This window comes from Cryptomeria japonica, unplaced genomic scaffold (assembly GCF_030272615.1).
Source record: "Cryptomeria japonica unplaced genomic scaffold, Sugi_1.0 HiC_scaffold_126, whole genome shotgun sequence".
Classification (NCBI taxonomy): domain Eukaryota; kingdom Viridiplantae; phylum Streptophyta; class Pinopsida; order Cupressales; family Cupressaceae; genus Cryptomeria; species Cryptomeria japonica.
Genome location: NW_026728948.1, coordinates 187501 through 202163, shown reverse-complemented (window position 1 = coordinate 202163; position 14663 = coordinate 187501). Strand labels below are relative to the sequence as shown.

At 58.7% G+C, this 14663-nt stretch overlaps 1 non-coding gene across 1 annotated transcript; it reads right to left on the bottom strand.

The window, feature by feature from the left end:
• Positions 1 to 1392: 1392 nt before the first annotated feature.
• LOC131865877 (5S ribosomal RNA) lies at positions 1393 to 1511 on the bottom strand. Its single transcript, XR_009364514.1, has one exon. It is a non-coding gene; the product is annotated as a 5S ribosomal RNA (ribosomal RNA).
• Positions 1512 to 14663: the final 13152 nt, after the last annotated feature.

The following is a 14663-nucleotide window of genomic DNA, read 5'->3' as shown; positions in this document are numbered from 1 at the left end:
GCGTGCACCTTCGCCGGGGTGGGCACCTCGGCTGGGTTGCGCGCCCTGGTGCGCACCAAGGAGCGCTCCGAAGTGTGCTCCAAGGTGCGGCGTGCACGAAGTCGGAGCCCGGTTTGCCCCGGGTGCGCACCTCGCGTGCACCTTCGCCAGGGTGGGCACCTCGGTGCGCACACCTTCTCAATGTTTTCTTGCCTTTTCTGGAAATTGGTGAAGGCAGCGCATCAAAGGTGCGCACCTCGGTGTGCTCCGAGGTGCGAACCCGAGAGCGCTCCGAGGTGCCCACGAAGTCGAAAGTCGGGTTAATTGCATTGTTTTCCCCGGGTGCGCTCCGAGGTGCGCAACATCGGCGCGCACCAAGGAGGGCTCCGAAGTGTGCTCCAAGGTGCGCACGATGGCGTGCACCTCTGGTGCGCACGATTCGGAGCTCGGTTTGACCGGGGTGCGCACACCTTGGCTGGGTTGCGCACCTTTTGTGCGCTCCAAGGTGCGCACGAAGTCGGAGCTCGGTTTGCCCCGGGTGCGCACCTTCGCCAGGGTGCGCACCTTGATGCGCACGCCTTGGCTGGGCTGCGCACCTTGGTGGGCGCCATGGTGCGCACCTTTCGTGCGCTCCAAGGTGCGCACGAAGTCGGAGCTCGGTTTGCCCCGGGTGCGCACCTTGGTGGGCGCCATGGTGCACTCCGAGGTGCCCAAGATTGGTGCGCACCAAGGAGCGCTCCGAAGTGCGCTCCAAGGTGCGCGCGAAGTCGAAAGTTGGGTTAATTGTCCGGTTTGCCTCGGGTGCGCACCTTGCGTGCACCTTCGCCAGGGTGGGCGCCTTGGTGCGCACACCTTGGCTGGGCTGCGCACACCTTGGCACCCGCGTTTCCTTCATTTTAAATTTTTTTTTTTTACAATCTCTCAAGTGGGAAATTCTATAATCTCAACTTTTTTTGCCTTTTCAGGAAACTTTTGAATGGAGCGCATCATTGGTGCGCTCCGAAGTGTGCTCCAAAGCTCTCTCCAGCTGCGTGCACCTGCCCCGGCCGCGCACCCGGCCCCGCCCAGCTTCGCTCACCTGTCCCGGGCGTCTGGTGCGGAACCTTAGAGTAAGAAACATCACCGTGCACCTTGGCCAACGTGCGCGACTCGACCGAGCGCGCACTGGCCGAGGTGCACACCGATTTCACCTGGGTGCGCGCGCAGCACCTCGGGCGCACCGGGGTGCGCGCACAACGCCCGGGTTGCACCGTGGCCTGTGTGCTCGGGGCGCCTCGGGTGCGCGCTCGGTGTCGCCCCCGCGCGCGCGGTAGTGCGGGCAGCGCACCCCGGCCCGGCCCGGCCCCGACGAGAACGCAAACGGGCAAAAGGTTTATTCAAATAGCATTGCGACGCCCGGCGAAAAACTAAAAAAGGGTGCAACACCGGGACTTCCCGGGAGGTCACCCATCCCAGTACTACTCCGGCCCAAGCGCGCTTAACTGCGGAGTTCTGATGGGATCCGGTGCACTAACGCTGGTATGATCGCACCCGTTATGAGCTTGTCGCAGTGTGTACTTAGCAAACCGCGACCCACGTGCGAATCCACCCCGGCCACCCACCCCCGTCGAGGTGCACACCCTCCCTCGCGAAGTGCGCCCCGTTCGCCAAGTGTGAGCCCTGCCCGGGTGCGCGCACCTTGCTAGGGCGTCGGGTGTGCACCCGGCCCGGCCTACGTGCGTGCACCTGGAGGGGGCGTCGTGTGCGTGCAGTGTCCCGTCTGCAACGCGGTGCCCACACACCACCTCGGGCGCAACGACCTGCGCTCACATGTGGGCCGAGTGCACCTTGGTGCATGTTCGGGGCGCCTCGGGTGCACGCTCGATCTTGCCCCGGTGCACCAAGGCGCTCGGTTTGCCCCGGGTGCGCACTTGGTGCAAGGTGGGCACCCAAAATAGGGATCAAGCACCAAAACACAAGTTTCGGGATGCAAAATGGGACCCAAGGACCACAAATGCGTTCCAAGACCCATGATGGGTCCACGAGAACAAAAATGTGTTCCGAGACTTAATAAACAAATATTGGGTTTTAGGAGAAGAAACATGCTCTGATGCCCAAAACGAGAATCGACCCCGAAAAGGCCACAGGCCAAAAGTGGGATGCGAGACAAAAAAAAATGGGACCCGAGGACCAAAATTGGGTTCCCAGGTCGAAGACAGGGCAACCGGACAAGAAACGACCTCTAAGGCTCGAAATGAGTCCCGACGACTAAAACTTGACAAGAAGCACCCATCAGGCACCCAACTCGACACCCATGGGATGCCGACCCACCCGGGCTTCCACCTAGCACACCTTGGCACCCACCCACCCTCGCACCCAACCTCGCACCCAACTTAGCACCTTTGAACCCACATTGGCACTCACCCTGACCCTGGCACCTTGGAACCCACATTGGCACTCACCTTGACCCTGGCACCCACCTTTGCACTCACCTTGGGACCCACCCTGGCTCCCACCTCGGCACCCACCCAGACACCCACCTTGGTTCCTTGGCACCCACCTTGGATCCTTGGCACCCACCCCGACACCCACCTTGGCACGCAACTTGGCTACTTGCCACCCACCTTGGCTCCTTGACGCCCACCCCGACAACCACCCCGTGACCTACCCTGGCTAGGGTTGGTGCACACCCACCCTGGTGCCCACCTTGGCACCCACCCTATGACCCACCTTGGCACGCACCTTAGTACCCACCCCGTTACCCACCCTAGGACCCACCCCGTGACCCACCTTGGCCAGGGTGGGTGCACCCACCCTGGTGCCCACCTTGGCACCCACCCATCCTAGCACCCAGCCTGTGACCGGGCTTGGAACCCAACCTTGCACCCGCACCCGTCTTGGCCAGTGTGGGTGCGCACCCATCCTGGCACCCACGTTGTGACACACCCTTTAACCCACGCACCCTAGCACCCACGTTGGCACCCACCTTGGAACCCAACCTAGCAACTTGGCACCCACCCCGTGACCCACCTTGGCATCCACCATAGCAGTCGCCGACTTGGCACCCACCTCGGCACCCACCTTGACACTTGTGGACCCACCTTGCCACTCACCCTAGCATCGACCCATCCTAGCACCCACCCTGGCACCTTTGCACCCTAGCACTCACCCATCCTAGCACCTAACCTGTGACCCACCTTGACACTCACCCTCGCACCCACCTTGGAACCCAACCTAGCACCCACCCACCCTGACACCAACCCTAGCACCTACCCACCCTTGCACCCACCCTGTGACCCATCTTGGCACCCACCCATCCTACCACTCAACCTATCACCCACCTTCTCACCCACCTTGGCATCCACCTTAGCACCCACCCACACTGGCACCTTGGCACCCACCTCGGGCAAGGTGGGTGCACACCCACCCTGGCACCCAATTTAGAACCCACCGAGCATGTTACCCACCTTGGCACCCACATTGCAGCCCACCCTAGTACCCACCCTATGACCCACATTGGCATCCACACCCTAGCACCCAGGCACCTCGACACCCGCCTTGACACCCACCCTAGCACTGAACCTGTGACCCACCTTGGAACTCACCCTAGAACCCACCCACCCTGTGAACCACCTTGGCATCCACCTTAGCACCCACCCACCTTGGCACCCACTCTAGCACTCACCCATCCTAACACCCAACTTGTTACCCACCTTGGCACCCGCCCTCGCGTCCACCTTGAAACCCACCCTAGCACCCACCCACGCAGGAGCCCACCTTGGCACCCAACCTAACACCCACGCATCCTGGCACCCAACTTGTGACCCACCTTGGAACCCACCCTAGTACCCACCTTTGAACCCACTATATCACCAACCCACCTTGGCACCCACCCTATGACCCTCTTTGGAATCCACCCTAGCACGCACCCACCCTGGCACCCACCATGGAGCGCACCCTAGCACCCACCCACCTCGGCACGCACCTCAACACCCACCTTGGTGTGCGCACTGCGCCAACCTCTCAAAGACCCTATGTGGTGCGCTCCAAAGTGTACACCTTTGGTGCGCTCCAAGGTGCGCACCTTTGGTGCACACCGAGGTGCACACCAAAGTGTGCACCGAGGTGAGCACCAAAGTGCACTCCAGGGTGCACACCAAGGCGTGCACCTTTGGTGCGGTCAATGCAAACGAATTCGGAAGTTGGGGTCGATGTCCTAATCGCTGCTGCAGACTACACGTATGAGAATCGGACAAATAGCTTTATATAGGGGAGGTGTTGCGTTTGATGGGTCGACTCCCCTGGTTGTGTGCACTGCACCAACTTCAAAGACCCTGTCTTGTTTAAGAAGTCAAAAGTTGGGGTGGATGTCCTAATCATTGCTGCAGTCTACGCATGTATGAGAATCAGACAAATAGCTTATATAGGGGAGGTGTTGCATTCGGTGGGTTGACTCCCCTGGTTGTGCGCACTGCGCCAACCTCAAAGACCCCGCATAGCAGAAGAAGTCGGAAGTCGGATTTTGGTGAGCACCAAGGCGTGCACCTTTGGTGCGGTCAACGCAGACGAATTCAGAAGTTGGGGTGGATGTCCTAATCGTTGTTGCAGGCTACACATGTATGAGAATCAGACAAATAGCTTATATAGGGGAGGTGTTGGGTTTGATGGGTCAACTCCCTTGGTTGTGCGCATTACGCCAACCTCAAAGACCTTGTTTTCGTTAAGAAGTCAAAAGTTGGGGTCAATGTCCTAATGGCTCCTGCAGGCTACACATGTATGAGAATCGGACAAATAGCTTATATAGGGGAGGTGTTGGGTTTGATGGGTCGACTCCCCTGGTTGTGCGCATTACGTCAACCTCAAAGACCTTGTTTTCGTTAAGAAGTCAAAAGTTGGGGTCGATGTCCTAATTGCTCCTGTAGACTACACATGTATGAGAATCAGACAAATAGCTTATATAGGGGAGGTGTTGGGTTTGATGGGTTGACTCCCCTAGTTGTTCGCATTACACCAACCTCAAAGACCTTGTTTTCGTTTAGAAGCCGAAAGTTGGGGTCGATGTCCTAATTGCTCCTGCAGGCTACGCATGTATGAGAATCAGACAAATAGCTTATATAGGGGAGGTGTTGGGTTTGATGGGTCGACTCCCCTGGTTGTGCGCATTGCGCCAACCTCAAAGACCCTGCATTGCGGATGAAGTCGAAAGTCAGAGTTTGGTGTGCTACAAGGTGTGGTCGAAGGTGCTCACCTAGGTGTGCACCTTTGGAGCACAGGAAAAGTGCCCTCCAAAAGTGCGCACCTTTGGAGTGCACAAAAGTGCCCTCCAAAAGTGCGCACCTTTGGAGCGCAGAAAAGTGCCCTCCAAAAAGTGCCCTCCAAAAGTGCGCACCTTTGGAGCGCAGAAAAGTGCCCTCCAAAAAGTGCCCTCCAAAAGTGCGCACCTTTGGAGCGCAGAAAAGTGCCCTCCAAAAAGTGCCCTCCAAAAGTGCGCACCTTTGGAGCGCAGAAAAGTGCCCTCCAAAAGTGCGCACCTTTGGAGCGCAGAAAAGTGCCCTCCAAAAAGTGCCCTCCAAAAGTGCGCACCTTTGGAGCGCAGAAAAGTGCCCTCCAAAAAGTGCCCTCCAAAAGTGCGCACCTTTGGAGCGCAGAAAAGTGCCCTCCAAAAAGTGCCCTCCAAAAGTGCGCACCTTTGGAGCGCAGAAAAGTGCCCTCCAAAAAGTGCCCTCCAAAAGTGCGCACCTTTGGAGCGCAGAAAAGTGCCCTCCAAAAAGTGCCCTCCAAAAGTGCGCACCTTTGGAGCGCAGAAAAGTGCCCTCCAAAAGTGCGCACCTTTGGAGCGCACAAAAGTGCCCTCCAAAAGTGCGCACTTTTGGTGCGCACCAAGGCGCTGGTTCGGTCGTTGCAGGCGAGTTCGGAAGTTGGGGTCGATGTCCTGAGCGGAGGTGCAAACTACACAGGTGTCGGAATCGGACAAATAGCTTATATAGGGGAGGTGTATGCTTCGATGGGTCGACTCCCCAGGTTGAGCGCACCGCGCCAACCTCAAAGACCCTACGGTATGGATGAAGTCGGAAGTTGGGTCCGATGACCAATTCGATTAGTAGGTATGCTCATGAGGTCGGAATTTGGGTCCGATGACCTGCCATGTGCAGGAAGGCGAATGTTGACACTGTGCGTTGCAAGGTGCACACCAAGGCGCTGGTGCGGTCTTTTTAGTCGAGTTCGGAAGTTGGGGTCGATGTCCTGATCGGAGGTGCAAGCTACACAGGTGTGGGAATCGGACAAATAGCTTATATAGGGGAGGTGTATGCTTCGTTGGGTCGACTCCCCGGGTTGAGCGCACCGCGCCAACCTCAAAGACCCTACGGTATGGATGAAGTCGGAAGTTGGGTCCGATGACCGATTCGATATGTAGGCATACTCGCGAGGTCGGAATTTGGGTCCGATGACCTGCCACGTGCAGGAAGGCGAATGTTGGCACTGTGCGTTGCAAGGTGCGCACCAAGGCGCTGGTTCGGTCGTTGGAGGCGAGTTCGGAAGTTGGGGTCGATGTCTTGATCGGAGGTGCAAACTACACAGGTGTGGGAATCGGACAAATAGCTTATATAGGGGAGGTGTATGCTTCGTTGGGTCGACTCCCCGGGTTGAGCGCACCGCGCCAACCTCAAAGACCCTACGGTATGGATGAAGTCGGAAGTTGGGTCCGATGACCGATTCGATATGTAGGCATACTCGCGAGGTCGGAATTTGGGTCCGATGACCTGCCATGTGCAGGAAGGCGAATGTTGGGACTGTGCGTCGCAAGGTGCGCACCAAGGCGCTGGTGCCGTCGTTGCAGTCGAGTTCGGAAGTTGGGGTCGATGTCCTGGTCAGAGGTGCAAACTACACAGGTGTGGGAATCGGACAAATAGCTTATATAGGGGAGGTGTATGCTTCGATGGGTCGACTCCCTGGGTTGAGCGCACCGCGCCAACCTCAAAGACCCTACAGTATGGATGAAGTCGGAAGTTGGGTCCGATGACCGATTCGATACGTAGGCATATTGGCGAGGTCTGAATTTGTGTCCGATGACCTGCCATGCGCAGGAAGGCGGAATTTGGGTCCGATGACCGAGTTGATGGCGTGCCATGCGCAGAAAGGCGGAATTTGGGTCCGATGACCGAGTTGATGTTGATGGCCCGCCATGCACAGGAAGGCGGAATTTGGGTCCGATGACCGATTTGAAGGCGTGCCATACGCAAAAAGGCGGAGTTTGGGTCCGATGACCGAGTTGATATTGATGGCCCGCCATGCGCAGGAAGGCGGAATTTGGGTCCGATGACCTGACATACGCATGGAGTCCGACTCGGGGGCCGATGTTCGATTCGATGACTTGCATTGTGGGTAAAGTCGGAAGTTGTGGTCTTTGACCCGATTCGATGACCAGACTTCGGCTGCTTGAGAATCGGACAAATAACTTATATAGGGGAGGTAGTGTTCTCGAGCATCCTCCCCCCGTGCCCGTTTATGTCGATTGATGCTGGTGCTCGACTGGTTGGAGCGCTCGGATGCAAAAATCTTGCACCAGGATTTATCGATTGTGATGGACACGGCAAGTCTCCTGATTGCTATGCAGGAGCTCATCGTGAATCTCTATGCGGCCTTGGTATGGACTCGACCTGCGGAATGGTTCGGCAATGGTAGTCGCTCCAACACGTCCTTGCAATGGCCACAGAGGTGATTCGACTAGAGCTCCAGTCTAGCTTTTGGGTTGCTTGGCGGACTGGTATAGCCGCGATCGAGTTCCGGCCATGAACGTTTTAGATAGCTCTTGGGCTTTCTGGGACGGAAGTCGGAAGTTTGGGCTGTTGTCCGATTTGATGACCATTCTTCGGATGTGTGAGAATCGGACAAATAACTTATATAGGGGACTGTGTTGTCTCACGCAGCCCCCTCCGTGCCCCTCTATCTCGACCGATGTTGGTGCTTGAAAGGGTTGGGATCGCTCGGATTTATAAACGTGCACCACCATTTGTCGAGTGTGAGGGACGCGGCAGGTCTCCTAAATGCTATGCGGGCGCTCTCTGAGAATCTCTATCCGGCCTCGACACAGACTAGTCTTGCTGAATGGTTTGGCACTGGTAGTCGATCCAACACGTCGTTGTTGTGGCCGCCTAGGCGATTCGATTCGAGCCCCCGTCTAGCTTTTGGGTTGCTTGGCGGATTTTGCCCTATCCGCAAGTGAGCTCGGTCCCTAAACGTTCGAGAAACCCGATTGCTATGCGCCGACTCTCTTTCTTGCGAGCCTCCATCTAGCTTTTGGGTCTCTACGGAACGGAAGTCGGAATCTGGGACCGTTGTTTGATTCGACGAGGCAGACTACGGTTGTGCGAGAATCGGACAAATAACTTATATAGGGGAGGTGTTGACTGGAGCATTCTCCCCCGTGCCCCTCTAACTCGACCAATGCTGGCGCTCGAACGGTGGTAGCGCTCGGATTTTCATTGAGCGCCAGCATTGGTCGATTTAGAGGGGCATGCGAGATTCCCGAATGCTATGCGAGGGCTCTAACGGAAATGTCTATTGGTTTCGGTATGGATGCAATTGCGAGTGGTTCGGCAAAGGTAGTCGTTCCGATGCGTCCATGTCGTGGCCAAATCGATAATTCGATTTGAGCCCTCGTATAGCATTTGGGTCTCTCGATGTGATTCCGCATTCCAGTCCCTTTGGGCACTGCTTGAGCCGCATCCCAGGGGGTTCCCTTCCCAATAATCTGCCTCGCAACCCGATTGCTATGCGGTGAGGCTCCTCGGCCGCCTCGGAACTATCTGTGTATCAGACGCATCGCGGGATAAGGGGTTGGCAACGGTAGTCGCCCCAAGCGCGTCCGATGCTTGGACCATTCCGAGGCGGCCCTGAAGCCTCTTCCGTCTAGCCGTTGGGTCCTTCTCGCCGCATCCCTCGCCTCGCACCCCGATTGCTATGCGGTGAGGCTCCTCGGCCGCCTCGGAACTATCTGTGTATCGGACGCGTCGCGGGATAAGGGGTTGTCACTGGTAGTCGCCCCAAGCGCGTCCGATGCTTGGACCATTCCGAGGCGGCCCTGAAGCCTCTTCCGTCTAGCCGTTGGGTCCTTCTCGCCGCATCCCTCGCCTCGCACCCCGATTGCTATGCGGTGAGGCTCCTCGGCCGCCTCGGAACTATCTGTGTATCGGACGCGTCGCGGGATAAGGGGTTGTCATTGGTAGTCGCCCCAAGCGCGTCCGATGCTTGGACCATTCCGAGGCGGCCCTGAAGCCTCTTCCGTCTAGCCGTTGGGTCCTTCTCGCCGCATCCCTCGCCTCGCACCCCGATTGCTATGCGGTGAGGCTCCTCGGCCGCCTCGGAACTATCTGTGTATCGGACGCGTCGCGGGATAAGGGGTTGTCACTGGTAGTCGCCCCAAGCGCGTCCGATGCTTGGACCATTCCGAGGCGGCCCTGAAGCCTCTTCCGTCTAGCCGTTGGGTCCTTCTCGCCGCATCCCTCGCCTCGCACCCCGATTGCTATGCGGTGAGGCTCCTCGGCCGCCTCGGAACTATCTGTGTATCGGACGCGTCGCGGGATAAGGGGTTGTCACTGGTAGTCGCCCCAAGCGCGTTCGATGCTTGGACCATTCCGAGGCGGCCCTGAAGCCTCTTCCGTCTAGCCGTTGGGTCCTTCTCGCCGCATCCCTCGCCTCGCACCCCGATTGCTATGCGTTGAGGCTCCTCGGCCGCCTTGGAACTATCTGTGTATCGGACGCGTCGCGGGATAAGGGGTTGTCACTGGTAGTCGCCCCAAGCGCGTCCGATGCTTAGACCATTCCGAGGCGGACCCAAAGCCTCTTCCGTCTAGCCGTTGGGTCCTTCTCGCCGCATCCTTCGCCTCGCACCCCGATTGCTATGCGGTGAGGCTCCTCGGCCGCCTCGGAACTATCTGTGTATCGGACGCGTCGCGGGATAAGGGGTTGTCACTGGTAGTCGCCCCAAGCGCGTCCGATGCTTGGACCATTCCGAGGCGGACCCGAAGCCTCTTCCGTCTAGCCGTTGGGTCCTTCTCGCCGCATCCCTCGCCTCGCACCCCGATTGCTATGCGGTGAGGCTCCTCGGCCGCCTTGGAACTATCTGTGTATCGGACGCGTCGCGGGATAAGGGGTTGTCACTGGTAGTCGCCCCAAGCGCGTCCGATGCTTGGACCATTCCGAGGCGGACCCGAAGCCTCTTCCGTCTAGCCGTTGGGTCCTTCTCGCCGCATCCCTCGCCTCGCACCCCGATTGCTATGCGGTGAGGCTCCTCGGCCGCCTTGGAACTATCTGTGTATCGGACGCGTCGCGGGATAAGGGGTTGTCACTGGTAGTCGCCCCAAGCGCGTCCGATGCTTGGACCATTCCGAGGCGGACCCGAAGCCTCTTCCGTCTAGCCGTTGGGTCCTTCTCGCCGCATCCCTCGCCTCGCACCCCGATTGCTATGCGGTGAGGCTCCTCGGCCGCCTTGGAACTATCTGTGTATCGGACGCGTCGCGGGATAAGGGGTTGTCACTGGTAGTCGCCCCAAGCGCGTCCGATGCTTGGACCATTCCGAGGCGGCCCCGAAGCCTCTTCCGTGTAGCCGTTGGGTCCTTCTCGCCGCATCCCTCGCCTCGCACCCCGATTGCTATGCGGTGAGGCTCCTCGGCCGCCTTGGAACTATCTGTGTATCGGACGCGTCGCGGGATAAGGGGTTGTCACTGGTAGTCGCCCCAAGCGCGTCCGATGCTTGGACCATTCCGAGGCGGCCCCGAAGCCTCTTCCGTGTAGCCGTTGGGTCCTTCTCGCCGCATCCCTCGCCTCGCACCCCGATTGCTATGCGGTGAGGCTCCTCGGCCGCCTTGGAACTATCTGTGTATCGGACGCGTCGCGGGATAAGGGGTTGTCACTGGTAGTCGCCCCAAGCGCGTCCGATGCTTGGACCATTCCGAGGCGGACCTGAAGCCTCTTCCCTCTAGCCGTTGGGGCTTTCTCGCCGCATCCCTCGCCTCGCACCCTGATTGCTATGCTGTGAGGCTCCTCGGCCGCCTTGGAACTATCTGTGTATCGGACGCATCGCGGGATAAGGGGTTGGCAGTGGTAGTCGCCCCAAGCGCATCCGATGCTTGGACCATTCCGAGGCGGCCCTGCAGCCTCTTCCGTCTAGCCGTTGGGGCCATCTCGCCGCATCCCCCACCTCGCACCACGATTGCTATGCGGTGAGGCTCCTTGGCCGCCTCGGAACTATCTGTGTATCGGACGCATCGCGGGATAAGGGGTTGTCACTGGTAGTCGCCCCAAGCGCGTCCGATGCTTGGACTATTCCGAGGCGGCCCTGCAGCCTCTTCCGTCTAGCCGTTGGGGCCATCTCGCTGCATCCCCCACCTCCTCGGCCGCCTCGGAACTATCTGTGTATCGGACGCATCGCGGGATAAGGGGTTGGCAGTGGTAGTCGCCCCAAGCGCGTCCGATGCTTGGACTATTCCGAGGCAGCCCTGCAGCCTCTTCCGTCTAGCCTTTGGGGCCATCTCGCCGCATCCCTCGCCTCGCACCCCGATTGCTATGCGGTGAGGCTCCTCGGCCGCCTGGGAACTATCTTCGTATCGGACGCATCGCGGGATAAGGGGTTGTCACTGGTAGTCGCCCCAAGCGCGTCCGATGCTTGGACTATTCCGAGGCGGCCCTGTGGCCTCTTCCGTCTAGCCGTTGGGGCCATCTCGCCGCATCCCCCACCTCGCACCCCGATTGCTATGCGGTGAGGCTCTTCGGCCGCCTTGGAACTATCTTCGTATCGGACGCATTGCGGGATAAGGGGTTGTCACTGGTAGTGGCCCCAAGCGCGTCCGATGCTTGGACTATTCCGAGGCGGCCCTGCAGCCTCTTCCGTCTAGCCGTTGGGGCCATCTCGCCGCATCCCCCACCTCGCACCCCGATTGCTATGCGGTGAGGCTCCTCGGCCGCCTTGGAACTATCTTCGTATCGGACGCATCGCGGGATAAGGGGTTGTCACTGGTAGTCGCCCCAAGCGCGTCCGATGCTTGGACTATTCCGACGCGGCCCTGTGGCCTCTTCCGTCTAGCCGTTGGGGCCATCTCGCCGCATCCCCCACCTCGCACCCCGATTGCTATGCGGTGAGGCTCCTCGGCCGCCTTGGAACCATCTTCGTATCGGACGCATCGCGGGATAGGGGGCTGTCACTGGTAGTCGCCCCAAGCGTGTCCGATGCTTGGACCATTCCTAGGCGGCCCTGAAGCCTCTTCCGTCTAGCCGTTGGGGCCTTCCCGCCCCATCCCTCGCCTCGCACCCCCGATTGCTATGCGGTGAGGCTCCTCGGCCGCCTTGGAACCATCTGTGTATCGGACGCATCGCGGGATAAGGGGTTGGCACTGGCAGTCGCCCCAAGCGCGTCCGATGCTTGGACCATTCCGAGGTGGCCCTGAAGCCTCTTCCGTCTAGCCGTTGGGGCCTTCCCGCCCCATCCCTCGCCTCGCACCCCGATTGATATGCGGTGAGGCTCCTCGGCCGCCTTGGAACTATCTGTGTATCGGACGCATCGCGGGATAAGGGGTTGGCACTGGTAGTCGTCCCAATCGCATCCGATGCTTGGACCATTCCGAGGCGGCCCTGCAGCCTCTTCCGTTTAGCCGTCGGGGCCTTCCCGCCGCATCCCTCGCCTCGCATCCCGATTCCTATGCGGTGAGTCTTCTCGGCCGCCGCGGAACTATACCTGTTATTGCTACTGCATCCTTCGGCTGGTAACCTCCTCTGCCGCCTTGGAACGTTCTCTTTGTCGGACGCGTCGCGGGATAAGGGGTTGGCACTGGTAGTCGCCCCAAGCGCGCCCGATGCATAGACCGCTCCGAGTCGACCTTGCTTTCAGCCTCTCACATGCATAGACCTCTCTGAGTCGACCCTGCAGCCTCTCACGTTTAGCCTTTGGAATCTCGCCTCACAACATGATTGCTATCCTTGATGCATCCCTTGCCTCGAGCCCTGATTGCTTTCTTGGCTGCATCCCTCCTCTCCTCACAGCCCGGTTGTCATCACTGCTTCATCCGTCGCTTCATGCATTCTGGCTGCTGGGCCCTTCCCACCGCACACCTCGATTGCTATCTCTTCTGCATCACACACCCCGATTGCTATCTCTGCTACATCCCTCGGCTCTCACTTCTGCATCCTTCGCCTCACACCTCGATTGCTATCAATGCTGCATCCGTAACCTCACACCCCGATTGCTATGCGGGGAGGCTCCTTGGCCGCCTTGGAAATTTCTGTGTGTCGGACGCACCGCGGGATAAGGGGTTGGCACTGGTAGTCGCCCCAAGTGCGCCCGATTCTTAGACCGCTTCGAGGTGACCTCGTAGCCTCTTTCGTCCAGGCTTCCTGCCTTCAACGCCCTTTTTACACCTCGATTGCTATGCGCGGGCTCGTTGGCGTCTATCACCTCTCTGCGAAGAGTGGCACGATGATTGTTGGGGTAAATCGTAGCAGTCCGATCTCTGGCCTTGGGCCATTGTGAGGGCTGATCGATTTCCTGTGCGCATCTCGTGTTCGCCCAGTAACAGACTCGACGACTTGTAATCGGTCTTGTTCCCGATTGTTCCTGGAGGTAGTCTTCGGAACTCTTGGATTTGACCTGTCACTCGAACTGTCCTCTTCCGAGGATGCTTGTGTGTGTGTGCTTGTGCCATTTCCTTGGCGGTATTAACGAGATATTAAAGAGCGGAGTGAGCGCCTCGCCCAGCTATGTTTGGGGCTCTCACTCCCTTACCCGGTGTGCGACCGCTTTGCACGTAGGTTGCGGAGCATCGCGACTCTTTCGATGTTTGGCGGTTGTCTTCCGGTGATGCGTTGGTCCCGAAGTGCACGTTACTAGCATTTCTGCCATTGTTCTCGATCTTTGGCACGTTCCTTCGTTGCAATTGGATATATATCTCCGTTTATACGCGCAGGCTTCTCCCGCCTATTCAGCGCTGTCCCACTCTCAGCACTCTCGTGGTCTCCTTGGCTTCTCTCTCCCGTGAGCGAGCTCTCTTCTCGAGTCTTTTCCATGTCCCATGGAGGTTGCCTTGCGAAATTCGGGCACACAAACGTGACCGGATAAGAGCGGAATTGCCTATGAGGAGAAGCTCACCTTAGGGAGCAGCAATGCCGAGTGTTTCGACAGAGGGTAGAGGGGGCGTTGTTTGGGCGGTTGCACAAAAGAGTGCTACGTTTGCACTGAAGGTTGCTTCTTCGTCTCCGACGAACTCTTCGAGGCAAAAAAGCTTGTTTACGGGGTCGAGGTGGGACTGTTCGTGCGAGTTGCGCCACCAAAAGTGCGTAGGGGGCATATACCTGGGAAATGGATGTCTCTGAGTGGCCTTACTCGGTCGCGTGCACGGTGCATTCTCTAACGGCAGGACTGTCGCGAGCATGTGCGGTTCGGATGTTTTCGGGTAAAGGGTTCCGTACGGGATGTTCTTCCCAGGCTCCTGTGAACCGAGACTCTGCATCGTCATGCTCCGGCTCCCGTGGGTGCTTCATGCCTCGTCGAGCTGTTTGTCGTGGACGATTAAGGCCGAGGCCTTCCTTCGAGAGGGGAATTGTTCAGGCTGGTCGAGGCGGGATTGTTCGTGCGGGGTGCACCACCAAAAGTGCGTAGGGGGCATATGCCTGGGAAATGGATGTCTCTGAGTGGCCTTACTCGGTCGCGTGCACGG